Genomic DNA, 13,558 nt, shown 5'->3' with positions numbered 1-13,558 from the left:
TTCTCCTGTTCCCTCCTGAAGCTGTCTAGGTGCCACCATTTCCGATGGCAGTGAATTCCATGTGTTGATTACTCTTTGGGTGAAGATTAAAAGCCAGCCTGTCCAAAGTTAAATTAATTGTTTTTTAATGTTCAAGAAACGGAACCGCAGTATTTTTAAAAATGCGTTTCCCTGGCCGCTTTTAATCGGAGCCTTGTTTGAATGAAGATGCTAAGAAAACAGAATTGTAGTACAGCTGTAATTGACTAGAACCGGGGTGGCCAAACATGCTTAACATAAGAGCCACGTAGAATAAGTGTCAGATGTCTGAGAGCTGCAAGGCATGAATATCAGGTGTCTGAGAGCCACAAGGCAAGATCATCAAATGTCTGAGAGCCACAAGTCACGAACGTCAAATGTCTGAGAGCCGCAAGACATGAACGTCAGATGTTTGAGAGCCGCAAGACATGAACGTCAGATGTTTGAGAGAAGGAAGGAAGGAATAGATCGGGGAGGTAGGAGGTAGGGAGAGGTGGAAAGAAAGCAACTTTAACTTTAAATGCATACTCCAAGCTGGCAGCCAACAGGGCAGTGCGGGCTTCAAGAGCCACACGATATGTGTGAAAGAGCCACATGTGGCTCCTGAACCACAGTTTGGCCACTGCTGGAATAGAAGAATCCCGTGGTGACGTCCACAGCCAGGGCTGTGTGATGGACAGAGATGAGCCTTTCAGTTCTGAGCTGGAAAGGCGTTTCCCTGAGTGCCGCTTTGGCAGTCATTAATGCAGAATCACAAGAATAACTGCGAGGGCGAACAACTGAAGGCTGCCGGTGCTGAGATTGCATTTTAGCAAGGACCACTGTTGTCGTTTTCTTGCGTGGGCACTTGTCCTTTAATTATGTTGAAAAGATACCCGAGGGGGCTCTTACTTTCCCATTCCGGAGACTCATTCTTTCCACCTAATGCCATTCTTTAGCCTAATCTCTTAAGTAGGAGGAGCTCTCGGTGTTGTTCTTTTGTTGTTCCCCGCTTTCAGGGCCTGCCTAAAAGTGCACTTGGGTTATATAAATAATTATATTCAGAAGATATTCCGCCATATGCAATCAATTACGAACGATGCACCGTGCTAGACAGACTCCTCCGTTAGGATAAATGTCCAAACCGTCAGGGATAATACTCGAGATTGACAATATATGATTTAGGCAGCAGGAAACTTTTAATCGAGACCCCCTTAATAAGATTCTTCATTTTGAGTGAAAAAAGCTCTTTGGAGTACAGGAATTATCCTTTGGGAGAGTTACCCTTTGATGAAGTTACTTACCTGGCGAAGGGCTCCGTCCTTGAAACGCGTACACATCTGGAAATCGCGTTGTGTCATGCGTATCGGTGTACCACGTGTCCGCAACAACTGAGGATGGAGAGAATTGCGTGCTGCTTCTTTTTGAATTTGACTGTTTTGGACATTTATCCTAACGACACCTACAGAGGAGTCTGTCTAGCACTGTGTATAATTCGTAATCGATTGTATATTGTGGAATATCTTCTTGTTTTAACAATGTATTGATAACATATGGTTACAAAACTTAATTATTAATTTTCTATACTAACCCATATGGTATTTCAACTCCCCCCCTCCCTCCAGCGTTGACTTCCCCGAAGTTATAGATTAAGTTCAATACTAAAGGTACCCCTAACCAATCAAAGTTCAATATTTTTTTTCTCATTAATACTAAAAAATTGTCCAATGTCTTTTTTACATTCCACTCTTTCTCCATATATCCTTTAAATTTCTTCCACTCCTTTTTGAATATATCTAAATCATAGTCTCCTAGAGTTCTAGTTAGTTTGCCCGTCTCACTCCACGATAAAACTTTCACAATCCAGTCCCATTTCTCTGGTATTTTTTCTTGTTTCCACAGCTGCACATACAATGTCCTAGCAGCTGAGAGCAAGTACCAAATTAAAGTCCTGTCTTCCTTTGGAGATTTATTGTGGAATATCTTCTGAATATAATTATAATATAATGTAATATAATACCTAAGTGTAGTGTCTTACAGAACGCAGTTATTTTGCATTTAAAAGGTGGTTCCTTATCTGTGTTCTCCTCCTTTTGGCTCTTTGTAAAAGTGCATTTGAGCCATTAACGGGCTCCTGGACTACAATTTCAGAACGCCACTTCCACCCTTAAGGCTGTTGTCATGTCTCATGCTTTGACGTCACACGGCAGTGGTGATGGGAAATGCTGCCAAGTCTCAGCTGGGTTACAATGACTCTATAGGTCTTTCAAGGCAAGAGATGCTCAGAGGTGGTTTGCTGTTGCCTGCCTTTTTTCACAAATCTGGTATTCCTTGTTGGTTTCCCCTCCTCAGCTTCCGAGATCAGTAAATCTCCACTGACAGAAGGCATTTCTTTGCCTCCCCCGCATCCACGGCAGCTGAAAGTGCTCCCCCAAATGATGTTAGTGTTAATCTTTCCCCGTCTTCCCTTCCAGTGCAGTGCCAGCAGGGGGGCACTGGGGTGGTGCCCCCTATAGAATCCGGGAAGATTGGGTGGAGATGCTGCAGATTCTATAGGGGGCACCACCCCAACCCCCCTTCCCCGCTGGCTGTGGCCCTGGTTCCCGGAAGATTGGGCAGGGATGCTGCAAATTCTATAGGGGGCACCACCCCCAAGGCCTCCCTGCTGGCTGTGGCCCTGGTTCCCGAAAGATTGGGTGGGAATGCTGCAAATTCTATAGGAGGCACCCCCCCCCCAAGCCCGCCCCCCCTGCTGGCCGTGGCCCTGGTTCCCGGAAGATTGGGCGGGGATGCTGCAAATTCTATAGGAGGCACCACCCCAAGCCCCCCCCCCCCACTGGCTGTGGCCCTGGTTCCCGGAGGATTGGGTAGGGATGCTGCAAATTCTATTGGGGGCACCACCCCAAGGTCCCTCCCCTGCTGGCTTGTGGCCCTGTTTCACGGACGATTGAGCGGGGATGCAAATTCTACAGGGGGCACCACCCCAATGCCCCCCCACTGACTATGGCCCTGGTTAACAGGCATACTAGTATTCAGGGCTGCGGTTTCCCTACTAAAAGGTCTTCCTTTTCCTCTGACCTCTTTTCCATTGTTACATTTCTTCTCTCGCATGAACTGATCTGCTCGGATGCAGTGATGCAGGTGTTCTGGGAAAAATATGAGTCAGAGGTTTTTCTGGAACATTTTCTGGTACCCTCAGTAAAGCAGTTTCAGGTGCCTTGTTGTGTTGATCTATAGGATAAGAGTGTGATTTCAGTCCAATAGCATCGAGGAGAGCAACAAGATCTCCAGGGTATAGAGTTTCCAAAGGTAAAACCTTCCAAGGTGTTTTTAACGCGGGGAGCATGGCTCTCCAAAGCTTATGCCCCGAAGAACTTGTTGATCTTCAGGATGCTACCGGATTCAAACCTCGCTCTCCCGCTAGATGTTGTCAAGGGGGAACCGGACGTGTGAGTTGTCGGCACGATTGCATAACAACTGCACCGACTCCTTATCTCCTTCATCAGCTACAAGTAGGAATGGAGATCCCTGAGTCCTTATATCCCCAGTCTGAAGGTGAGATGGGAGTTGCAAAAAAGGAGTCCCTGCAGAGTCAAGATGCCATCAGAAATTTGAGAAACAGTGCTGCTAGAAAGCTGTGAGGGAAGCCACTTAAAGATGCCATGCCCCTTCTCCAGGCGTACAGGTAGTGGCTTTCGCACCCTAGCTATGTGCTACCTAACCCGTCACATAGGCTTCCAGTTAGGGCAGTACCTTCACAGACTAATCCTTTGTGCAAATTTTACAGACAGCTGTAAAGCTTGTATCAGTGTACTTTAATCTCAGGGAAGGGCAGCGGAGAACGATTCCTCTCTTTGTTGGAATATTCTCATGAAAATTCTGCCGGCTTTTATATTTTGGCGTTAACACAAAACAGCCAAATTGTGGTGCCTAAAACTGAACACAGTACTCTGGGTGAGGCCTTACCAGAGCAGACCAAAGCGATACCATCACTTTGTGTGATCTGCACGCTATACTTACGTTGATACAGCCAAAACGACATTTGCCTTTTTTTCTCGGGAGGTAGTGGGCTCTCCTTCCCTGGAGGTTTTTCAACAGGCTAGATGAGAGCAATGCAGATCCTGTGAATGTAGGGGGAGGTGTTGGTGAATTTCCTGCATTGTGCAGGGGGTTGGACTAGATGACCCCAGGGATCCCTTCCAACTCTATGATTCTATGAAATGTATATTGTCAGTTTGCAGTGACTGGAAAATTTATACCCTGGAAAAGCTGGTCCTTAAAATGCTCCTGAAACTCAGATCTTGCTCTAAATAAAAGATCTTCTTATTTAATTTTTGACTTATTAATCAGATCTTCTTATTTATTTTTGACTTTTATTTAATGAACAACGTTTTAGAAGTGCTGCACATTAATTTTACACCCCAGTAATGACCGATAACTGAACGGAAGCATTTGATTTGGGAGAGGGAAGAAATCAGTCGGCTGCTTTAAATTTACAGTCAAACATTCGGCGCTCGATTTTTCTTGGAGGCGTAGCTGTAAAAAATTGAAAGTTAAGATTGTGTGCGCTTTTTTTTTTGCATTGTATAAATAAGTCAAAGCCCCCTCCCCACAAGCACTGAAAACTGTTGGCGCATTAATTTTAGCGTATGCAGAGACGGAGCCTGATGTGCCTGGGATGTGGCTGCTCATCTCCTTCAACAGAATTGAACTTGGGCACCTCAGTTGCGTAGAAGCTGCCTGTAGCATCATTTACGTGCTACTTGCAAGCTGTATATCAGAGCAGCAATTTCAACATCTCCTCCAGCCAGGAATTTTTTTTTTTGCGCCAGAGCAAAACCACTGTGTACACAAAAATAAACAATAAGTAAGTACAGTGTCCAACCACAAATATACAGGAAGATTCTATGAGGGGATGGATCCCACAATGAATTTCAAGAGAAGTTCCAAGGAGAATGCTAACAGCCATAGGAACATAAGAGAAGCCATGTTGGATCAGGCCAATGGCCCATCCAGTCCAACACTCTGCGTCACATAAGAACATAAGAGAAGCCACGTTGGATCAGGCCAATGGCCCATCCAGTCCAACACTCTGTGTCTCATAAGAACATAAGAGAAGCCATGTTGGATCAGGCCGGCGGCCCATCCAGTCCAACACTCTGAATCACATAAGAACATAAGAGAAGCCATTTTGGATCAGGCCAATGGCCCATCCAGTCCAACACTCTGTGTCACATAAGAACATAACAGAAGCCATGTTGGATCAGGCCAATGGCCCATCCAGTCCAACACTCTGTGTCACATAAGAACATAAGAGAAGCCATTTTGGATCAGGCCAATGGCCCATCCAGTCCAACACTCTGTGTCACATAAGAACATAAGAGAAGCCCTGTTGGATCAGGCCAATGGCCCATCCAGTCCAACACTCTGTGTCACATAAGAACATAAGAGAAGCCACGTTGGATCACGCCAATGGCCCATCCAGTCCAACACTCTGTGTCACACAGTGGCCAAAATACACACACACACACACTGTAGCTAATAGCCACTGATGGACCTCTGCCCCATATTTTTATCCAATCCCCTCTTGTAGCTGGCTATGCTTGTAGCCGCCGCCACCTCCTGTGGCAGTGAATTCCACATGTCAATCACCCTTTAGGTGAGTCCATTCAAAAAAGCTTCCCCTGGAAATTCAAAGGCATCAACCACAGCTTTTGAAATTGACTGCATTTGAACTTCCAGGGGAAGCTTCTTTGAATGGACTGTTAGCATTCTCCTTGGAACCTCTCTTGAAATTCATTGCGGGATCCATCCCCTCATAGAAACTTCCTGTATATTTGTGGTATCTTTATAAATGATTTGGACACTGTACTTATTTATTTTTGTGTACACAGTGGTTTTGTTTGGCTCAGTCTTACTGTGTAGCCACTTTGTTTCCTTTTCCATTAGGAATTTTTTTTGCGGCAGGAACTCCTTTGCATATAAGGCCACACACCCAAGGAGTATCCAGTCCTCCAAGAACTTAGAGTAGGCCGTGTGCTAAGAGCCCTGTAAGCTCTTGGAGGATTAGCTACATCACTGGTGTGCGACCTAATATGCAAAGGAGTTCCTGCTACAAAAAAAGCCCTGCCTCCAACATTGGAAAGGAGACTTTAAAAAGCCTTTGGTTTTGATTGGACCTGCCCAGCCAATCACATAAATTCATAACGATTTTAATTGGATTATTATATGCATTTTGGGGGGGGGGTTTCATCTCCACCCCTCTCGCCAATAAAACTTACATGTACATTCACATAATATTTAGTTATTTATCATACGGCCGAGTTACCCAACAGAAGCACATTTTATATTATAATAATATAAAATATGTAACCAAGTTGATTCATAGGGTATGCAGACCAGATGGGCAATCCGCCCAAATGCTAATATCTAGATTTTCAGTCCACTCAGTTGCAGCTGAGAAGAGTTCAAAGAGCTCCATCACATTTCCCAGGGAAGCACGATGCTCATATTCCTGTGACAGATGGAAAATAGTTTGGCGGGTTGCACTATAATCGCATTTAGGTCCGGGTATTTTGCACCACTTAAGAGCCAGTTTGGTGTAGTGGGTTAAATGTGCAGACTCTCATCTGGAAAAAACGGGTTTGATTCCCCACTCCTCCACTTGCACCTGCTAGAATGGCCTTGGATTAGCCATAGCTCTGGTAGAGGTTGTCCTTGAAAGGGCAACTTCTGGGAGAGCCCTCTCAGCCCCACCCACCTCACATGGTGTCTGTTGTGGGGGAGGGAGATAAAGGAGATTGTGAGCCGCTCTGAGTCTCTTCGGAGTGGAGGGCGGGATATACATCCAATATCTTCAGCTACTTTACAGAGTGTCTGTTGTGGGGGAGGAAGGGAAAGGAGATTGTGAGCCGCTCTGAGACTCTTCGGAGTGGAGGGCGGGATATAAATCCAATATCTTCATCTACCTCACAGGGTGTCTGTTGTGGGGGAGGAAGGGAAAGGAGATTGTGAGCCGCTCTGAGACTCTTCGGAGTGGAGGGTGAGATATAAATCCAATATCTTCATCTACCTCACAGGGTGTCTGTTGTGGGGGAGGAAGGGAAAGGAGATTGTGAGCCGCTCTGAGACTCTTCGGAGTGGAGGGCGGGATATAAATCCAATATCTTCATCTACCTCACAGGGTGTCTGTTGTGGGGGAGGAAGGGAAAGGAGATTGTGAGCCGCTCTGAGACTCTTCGGAGTGGAGGGCGAGATATACATCCAATATCTTCATCTACCTCACAGAGTGTCTGTTGTGGGGGAGGAAGGGAAAGGAGATTGTGAGCCACTCTGAGACTCTTCAGAGTGGAGGGTGAGATATAAATCCAATATCTTCATCTACCTCACAGGGTGTCTGTTGTGGGGGAGGAAGGGAAAGGAGATTGTGAGCCGCTCTGAGACTCTTCGGAGTGGAGGGTGAGATATAAATCTAATATCTTCATCTACCTCACAGGGTGTCTGTTGTGGGGGAGGAAGGGAAAGGAGATTGTGAGCCGCTCTGAGACTCTTCGGAGTGGAGGGCGGGATATAAATCCAATATCTTCATCTACCTCACAGGGTGTCTGTTGTGGGGGAGGAAGGTAGAGGAGATTGTGAGCCGCTCTGAGACTCTTGAGATTCAGAGTGTAGGATGGGATATAAATCCAATATCATCATCATCTTCTTAATCAACAGCTCTGCGCAGCTGCTAAAGCCTGTTTGCATTCTATTAACCATCTTCCATGCCTCACTTGGCAAGTCTAATCCTGTGGGTCTCTCGTTGATATTTATCAGGTTATGGATTTCAGTTAGAACTGATTGCATCCATGCATTCCCTAGGTCAAAATTTTGCGATAGCAAGATTTGTGCAGATCTTATCACTAGGTATCGGGATCTTAGACTGGCTAGGTCTGCGTCAGCCATGTCTTCTTGGATGGGCAACTCTGTTTTTGATGATGTTTCTACATTCACAAAGAAGAGCATCTTGTCTTCAGAGAGGTGAGGGAGCAGTGTTGCACAACACGGGTAGCCAATAGGTTTAATATGTAGCCGATAGGTTTAATATGTAGGTTTAATAGGTTCTCGTTGTTGTATTGAGTTGGACATCAAGTTTGTGGAAGTGGAGGCTGTTGACGCACACCGGAGCACCGTATTCCGCAGTCCTATACCACCTTCAAAGCTGAACATCTAAGTTTTGTGGCAGATGCACTGCAAGTTGTATAGAGTTGGATCCTGCAAACTTTTTGGCTCAGTTCTCCTCCTCCTTAGAGCTTCTGCCCCACATGTGAATCCTGTCGTCCCCAGGGTAGCCCTTTTGGTGGTGAAAGAGACTTCCTCTCTTTGATGTGGTGTTCGTGGCATCCAACCATCATTATTAATTTTACAAAAGTGTGTATCTAGAAATGGAAATTTTTCTGTGGGGAAAATAAAAACATCAGAAGAGCCCTGCTGGATCAGACCAGTGGTCCATCTAGTCCAGCATCCTGTCTCACACAGTGGCCAACCAGTTTCTTTGGAGGGCCAGCAACAGGGCACAGAGGCTGAGTCCTCCATAAGAACATCAGAAGAGCCCTGCTGGATCAGACCAGTGAAGGTCCATCTAGTCCAGCATCCTGTCTCACACAGTGGCCAACCAGTTCCTTTGGAGGGCCAGCAACAGGGCACAGAGGCTGAGTCCTCCATAAGAACATCAGAAGAGCCCTGCTGGATCTGACCAGTGGTCCATCTAGTCCAGTATCCTGTCTCACACAGTGGCCAACCAGTTCCTCTGGAGGGATAACAACAGGGCAGAGAGGCTGAGTCCTCCATAAGAACATCAGAAGAGGTCCACCTAGTGCAGCATCCTGTCTCACACAGTGGCCAACCAGTTCCTCTGGAGGTCCAACGACAGGACATAGAGGCTGAGGCCTTCATAAGAACCCCAGTGAGGGTCCACCTAGTCCAACATCCTGTCTCACACAGTGGCCAACCAGTTCCTTTGGAGGGCCAGCAACAGGGCACAGAGGCTGAGTCCTCCATAAGAACATCAGAAGAGCCCTGCTGGATCTGCCCAGTCCAGCATCCTGTCTCACACAGTGGCCAACCAGTTCCTTTGGCGGGCCAGCAAAAGGCCTCCATAAGAACATCAGAAAAGCCCTGCTGGATCTGACCAGTGGTCCATCTAGTCCAACATCCTGTCTCACACAGTGGCCAACCAATTCCTTTGGAGGGCCAGCAACAGGTCAGAGAGGTCGAGGCTTTCCCCTGATGTTGCCTTCTGGCTCTGGGATTCAGTCACCCTTCAGTCACCATGGCTAGTAGGAAGTAATAGACTTATCCTCAATGAATCTGTCTAATCCTCTTTTAAAGCTGTTTGTTCCCATGGCCATCACCATATCCTCTGGCAGCAAATTTTACATTTTAATCACACATTTTAAGAAAGCCCTGGAACATTTTCCTTTCTGAATCTCTGCTCAAATGTCATGGTGTGGTTTTGCAGACAAAAGTATCGTGGCTGTCCTCGCAGCCTCGGCTACCAGGCGTGATTAAAGGGAACCTCCGCATACAGAGGCTGTCAGCCTCTGTCTCCCAGTGTCAGGAGACAACATCAGGGGAAGGCCTCAACCTCTACATCCTGTTGTTGGCCCTCCAGAAGAACTGGTTGGTCACTGTGTGAGGCAGGATGCTGGACTAGATGGACCACTGGTCTGATCCAGCAGGGCTCTTTGAATGTTCTTATGGAGGCCTTGGCCTCTATGCCCTGTTGTTGGCCCTCCAGAAGAACTGGTTGGCCATTGTGTGAGACAGGACACTGGACCTGATGGACCACTGGTCTGATCCAGCAGGGCTCTTTGAATGTTCTTATGGAGGCCTTGGCCTCTATGCCCTGTTGTTGGCCCTCCAGAAGAACTGGTTGGCCACTGTGTGAGACAGGATGGTGTACTAGATGGACCACTGATCTGATCCAGCAGGGCTCTTCTGATGTTCTTATGGAGGCCTCGGCCTCTGTGCCCTGTTGTTGTCCCTCTAGAGGAAGTGGTTGGCCACTGTGTGAGGCAAGATGCTGGACTAGGTGGACCACTGGTCTGCTCCAGCAGGACTCTTCTTGTGTTATCATGCACTTAATGTTAAGGGGGTCTAGAGAGCCTTTAGAACATCTTCACAAAGCTCTCATGGCAGAGCTTGAGCCTGAGAAGAAATCTGACTGGAACATTTAATTTTAGGAGCCAGTTGATAGAATAGCAGTAAGAGATTACGAGGAGTGTCACAACTTCCCTCGTAACGTACGTAGCGCTGCTACCAGGAATTCAATTGCAAGCACCTTATTTAACGTTCCTCACTGAATTGTGCCTAAGCTCTAAGGCTTCTTGGTTGGCCTATGTGGCCCTGAGGATGAGACTCTTATAATTTAATATCATAGGACTCCAGGATAATATAGAGCAAGAGAAAACGTTATTTGTACAATAAGCGTATTGGTTTCAAGATGTGTATAGCTTAATTCTTCAGTGAATAATAACTTCTGACTGAGGTGTCACTCCACCAACTGGCAGAGAGCCAGTTTGGTGTAGTGGTTAAGTGCGTGGACTCTTCTGGAAGAACCAGGTTTGATTCCCCATTCCTCCACTTGCACCTGATGGAATGGCCTTGGGTCAGCCATAGCTCTGGCAAAGGTTGTCCTTGAAAGGGCAGCTGCTGTGAGAGCCCTCTCAGCCCCATCCACCTCACAAGGTGTCTGTTGTGTGCGGGGGGGGGGGAAGATAAAGGAGATTGTAAGTCGCTCTGAGTCTCTGATTCAGAGACAAGGGCGGGGTATAAATCTGCAATTCTTCTTCTTTCACTTCACACATTCCTCACTCTCAAATCCTCCTTTCTCTCTCTAACTCATCTTTCTGACAGCTTATGTTTCTCACTCTCTTGGAATACTCTGACAATATTAGGTTTTGGCTCTCTCTCTAGCTCCCAATATGTCCTCTAAAGTATTCTACTTTTCTTCGCTAGAATCTTAATGCCTTTCCCAGCATTAGTATGGGATTCAAATCAGAAGACTGCTTCTCAGACTCTGTAGATTGCTGACTGACCACAATTGGCTGTCAACCGCTGTCCCTCTTAGAGATGTAACATTTCTGGAAATTTTGAAGCTCGGACCCCCCCCCCCCCCAGGTTTTCTCCAGGGTTTTTTTTAAAAATGGAAATGTTCAGAAAAATGGGGGGGGAAATGCTAAATTAGCACTTTTTTTTTCTTTTCCAGATTGAAAGTCATTCTGTTACTTTAGGAACATAAAATACATGGACAATTTTACTTGCCTGAAATGATCACGACTAGCTTATTAAAAATATAGTGTATCCAAACAATTGTTACAAACAGAATATACTTTTGAAATACGGTAATATTTCTTTGTAATAGTAATAAATGGAGCAACAGTCTCCTGAACTGTGTGCTATTTGAACACTTTGTCTTAAAATATTTTATTCATCATGTTAAAATAAAACGTTCCATAATCAGTTTTTTTCCCTTTTCTTTTTTCAATTTTTCGGAAGAAAACAAAAAAGGCTTCAGGGAATAAACGGGGGGGGGGGGGAGGGATTTCCCCCCCCCCCCCGAATTTTTCCAGTTTTTTTCCGGGCCTTCACATCTTTAGTCCCTTTCCAGTTCACTGCTGACTGACCCCTCTGTCTCAGTCCCCCTCTCTGTCTCTCCCTCTGTCTCTCTGCCCTCCATACACGTCTTAGCTCCTCCCACACTCTTTCAGTCACCGACCAATCGCCTCACTCACTCATTCTCCTCTTTCACACACCCCCTCCCTACTTGCAACTTATCAATAATGAAAGGAACCCTCATATATAAATTCAAATCATTACAAGGAGGCATTAGCAGGAAAAAGTGGGACCAGGACATTAAAGACCTTCCCACTGTTGCCAGAAATCCTCCCAAGCACCTCGAATACAGAGCATCACTTGCCCCAGGCAGAGAGTTCCATCTATATCTTGTGACTAATACCCACTGATAGAGCTCTGCTCCGTGTGTTTATCCAATCCCCTCTTGAAGCCGTCTATGCTTGTAGCCGCCACCACCTCCTGTGGCAGTGAATTCCACGTGTTAATCACTCTTTGAAGAAGTACTTCCTTTTATCTGTTCTAACCCGACTGCTGAACAATTTCACTGAGCGCCCAGAGTTGTCTGTGGAAAGAAGTGCTGTTGAAAGAGATGCACGGACGGCCACATCCATAGTGTGCCATGCCCAGTTCTGTAGGTAGTTTGAGGTGGGTGGCTGTATTGGTTCGCAGTTTATACCTGCGAGGGTCAAAGCTCCCTTTACCTGATAAAGTGTAAGGGAAGCACATACAAAATTGCCTTTTTAAATTTTTCTAGGTAATATTCCAAGAGAACAGTTTCCGCATAAAGCTTTGAATTTGTTAGGTACTGAGCATTTCGTTGGAATTCTGTACCTGTCCTGCATGTCTTTGCAATGATCTAAGTTCCAGTCATTATAGGGTTAAAATGTCTACCTATTCTCTATCGTCTGCCTGACCTAGGAATCGGAACGTGGCTGTCTGCCAATGAAGAAAAAGCCCTTGAAAGGTGTTTATGCTATTGGTTAGTTAGTCAGGTGACTTCCTTTGGCTAGGTAGAGGTGTTTAAGTGATAAGATGTAGCTGATAGTGTTTCTTATTTTCTTCCCAGTTCCCCATCCCTGTAGAAATAAACTTACGCTTTGTTTTATACTAAAGCGCTCTCGATTTCATTTTGATCCAGCGATCCCGTTGAACTGTTTGGGATAGAAATTGATTTTCCAAACAAAAATTTCTAACAAATTTAAACCACACTTGATTCTCCACCCCCCCCCCCAACCTTTATATTTCAGTTCTAAGATGTGTTGCTGTTGGAACATAAAGGTCTGGGAGGGACTGTGGCTCAGTGATAGAGCATCTGCTTTGTAAGCAGAAGGTCCCAGGTTCAATCCCCGGTATCTCCAACTGAAAAAGGTCCTGGCAAGTTTTATTTATTTATTTATTACATTTGATTTATATCCCGCCCTCTCCGCAAGCGGACTCAGGGCGGCTCACAGTATCTACACAATTAAACAAATAAAATATATAAAACCATAATTTACATTTCCAGTTTAAAAACGTATTACAATTCGAGATTATTAAAACCATTATATAGTGCTGAATACATTATAGCGGCATTAGAATTCCAAGCTGTGAACACCGGTGTTCTGTGTGATGTCCGGTGGTAGCCATCTTCGTCAAGCCTCGAAGGCCTGCTTGAACAACTCGGTCTTACAGGCCCTGCGGAATGCAGACAGATCCCGCAGGGCCCGTATGGCTTCTGGAAGAGCATTCCAAAGCTCTGGTGCTGCCACCGAGAAAGCCCTAGATCTTGTTACGCATAGCCTGGCTTCTTTTGGTCCGGGGACCGAGAGTAGGTTTTTTGCCCCTGAACACAGTGCTCTCTGGGGGATATGCGGAGAAAGGCGGTCCCATAGATATGCAGGTCCCTGACCATAAAGGGCTTTAAAGGTCAATACCAACACCTTGAAGCGAACTCGGAACACAACAG

The 13,558-nt window shown here is 45.9% G+C and overlaps 1 protein-coding gene and 1 non-coding gene across 2 annotated transcripts in view; both read left to right on the top strand.

Moving 5' to 3' along the window:
• Positions 1–13,558, top strand: part of ARK2N (arkadia (RNF111) N-terminal like PKA signaling regulator 2N) — a 196,356-nt gene that overhangs the window by 139,386 nt on the left and 43,412 nt on the right. The window lies entirely within an intron of this gene.
• On the top strand, positions 12,897–12,971 carry TRNAT-UGU (transfer RNA threonine (anticodon UGU)). The gene has a single exon. It is a non-coding gene; the product is annotated as a tRNA-Thr (tRNA).

This window comes from Heteronotia binoei, chromosome 4 (assembly GCF_032191835.1).
Source record: "Heteronotia binoei isolate CCM8104 ecotype False Entrance Well chromosome 4, APGP_CSIRO_Hbin_v1, whole genome shotgun sequence".
Taxonomy (NCBI): Eukaryota; Metazoa; Chordata; class Lepidosauria; order Squamata; family Gekkonidae; genus Heteronotia; species Heteronotia binoei.
Note: the sequence above shows the minus strand (reverse complement) of the source record. Positions and strands in the feature narration are given on the sequence as shown.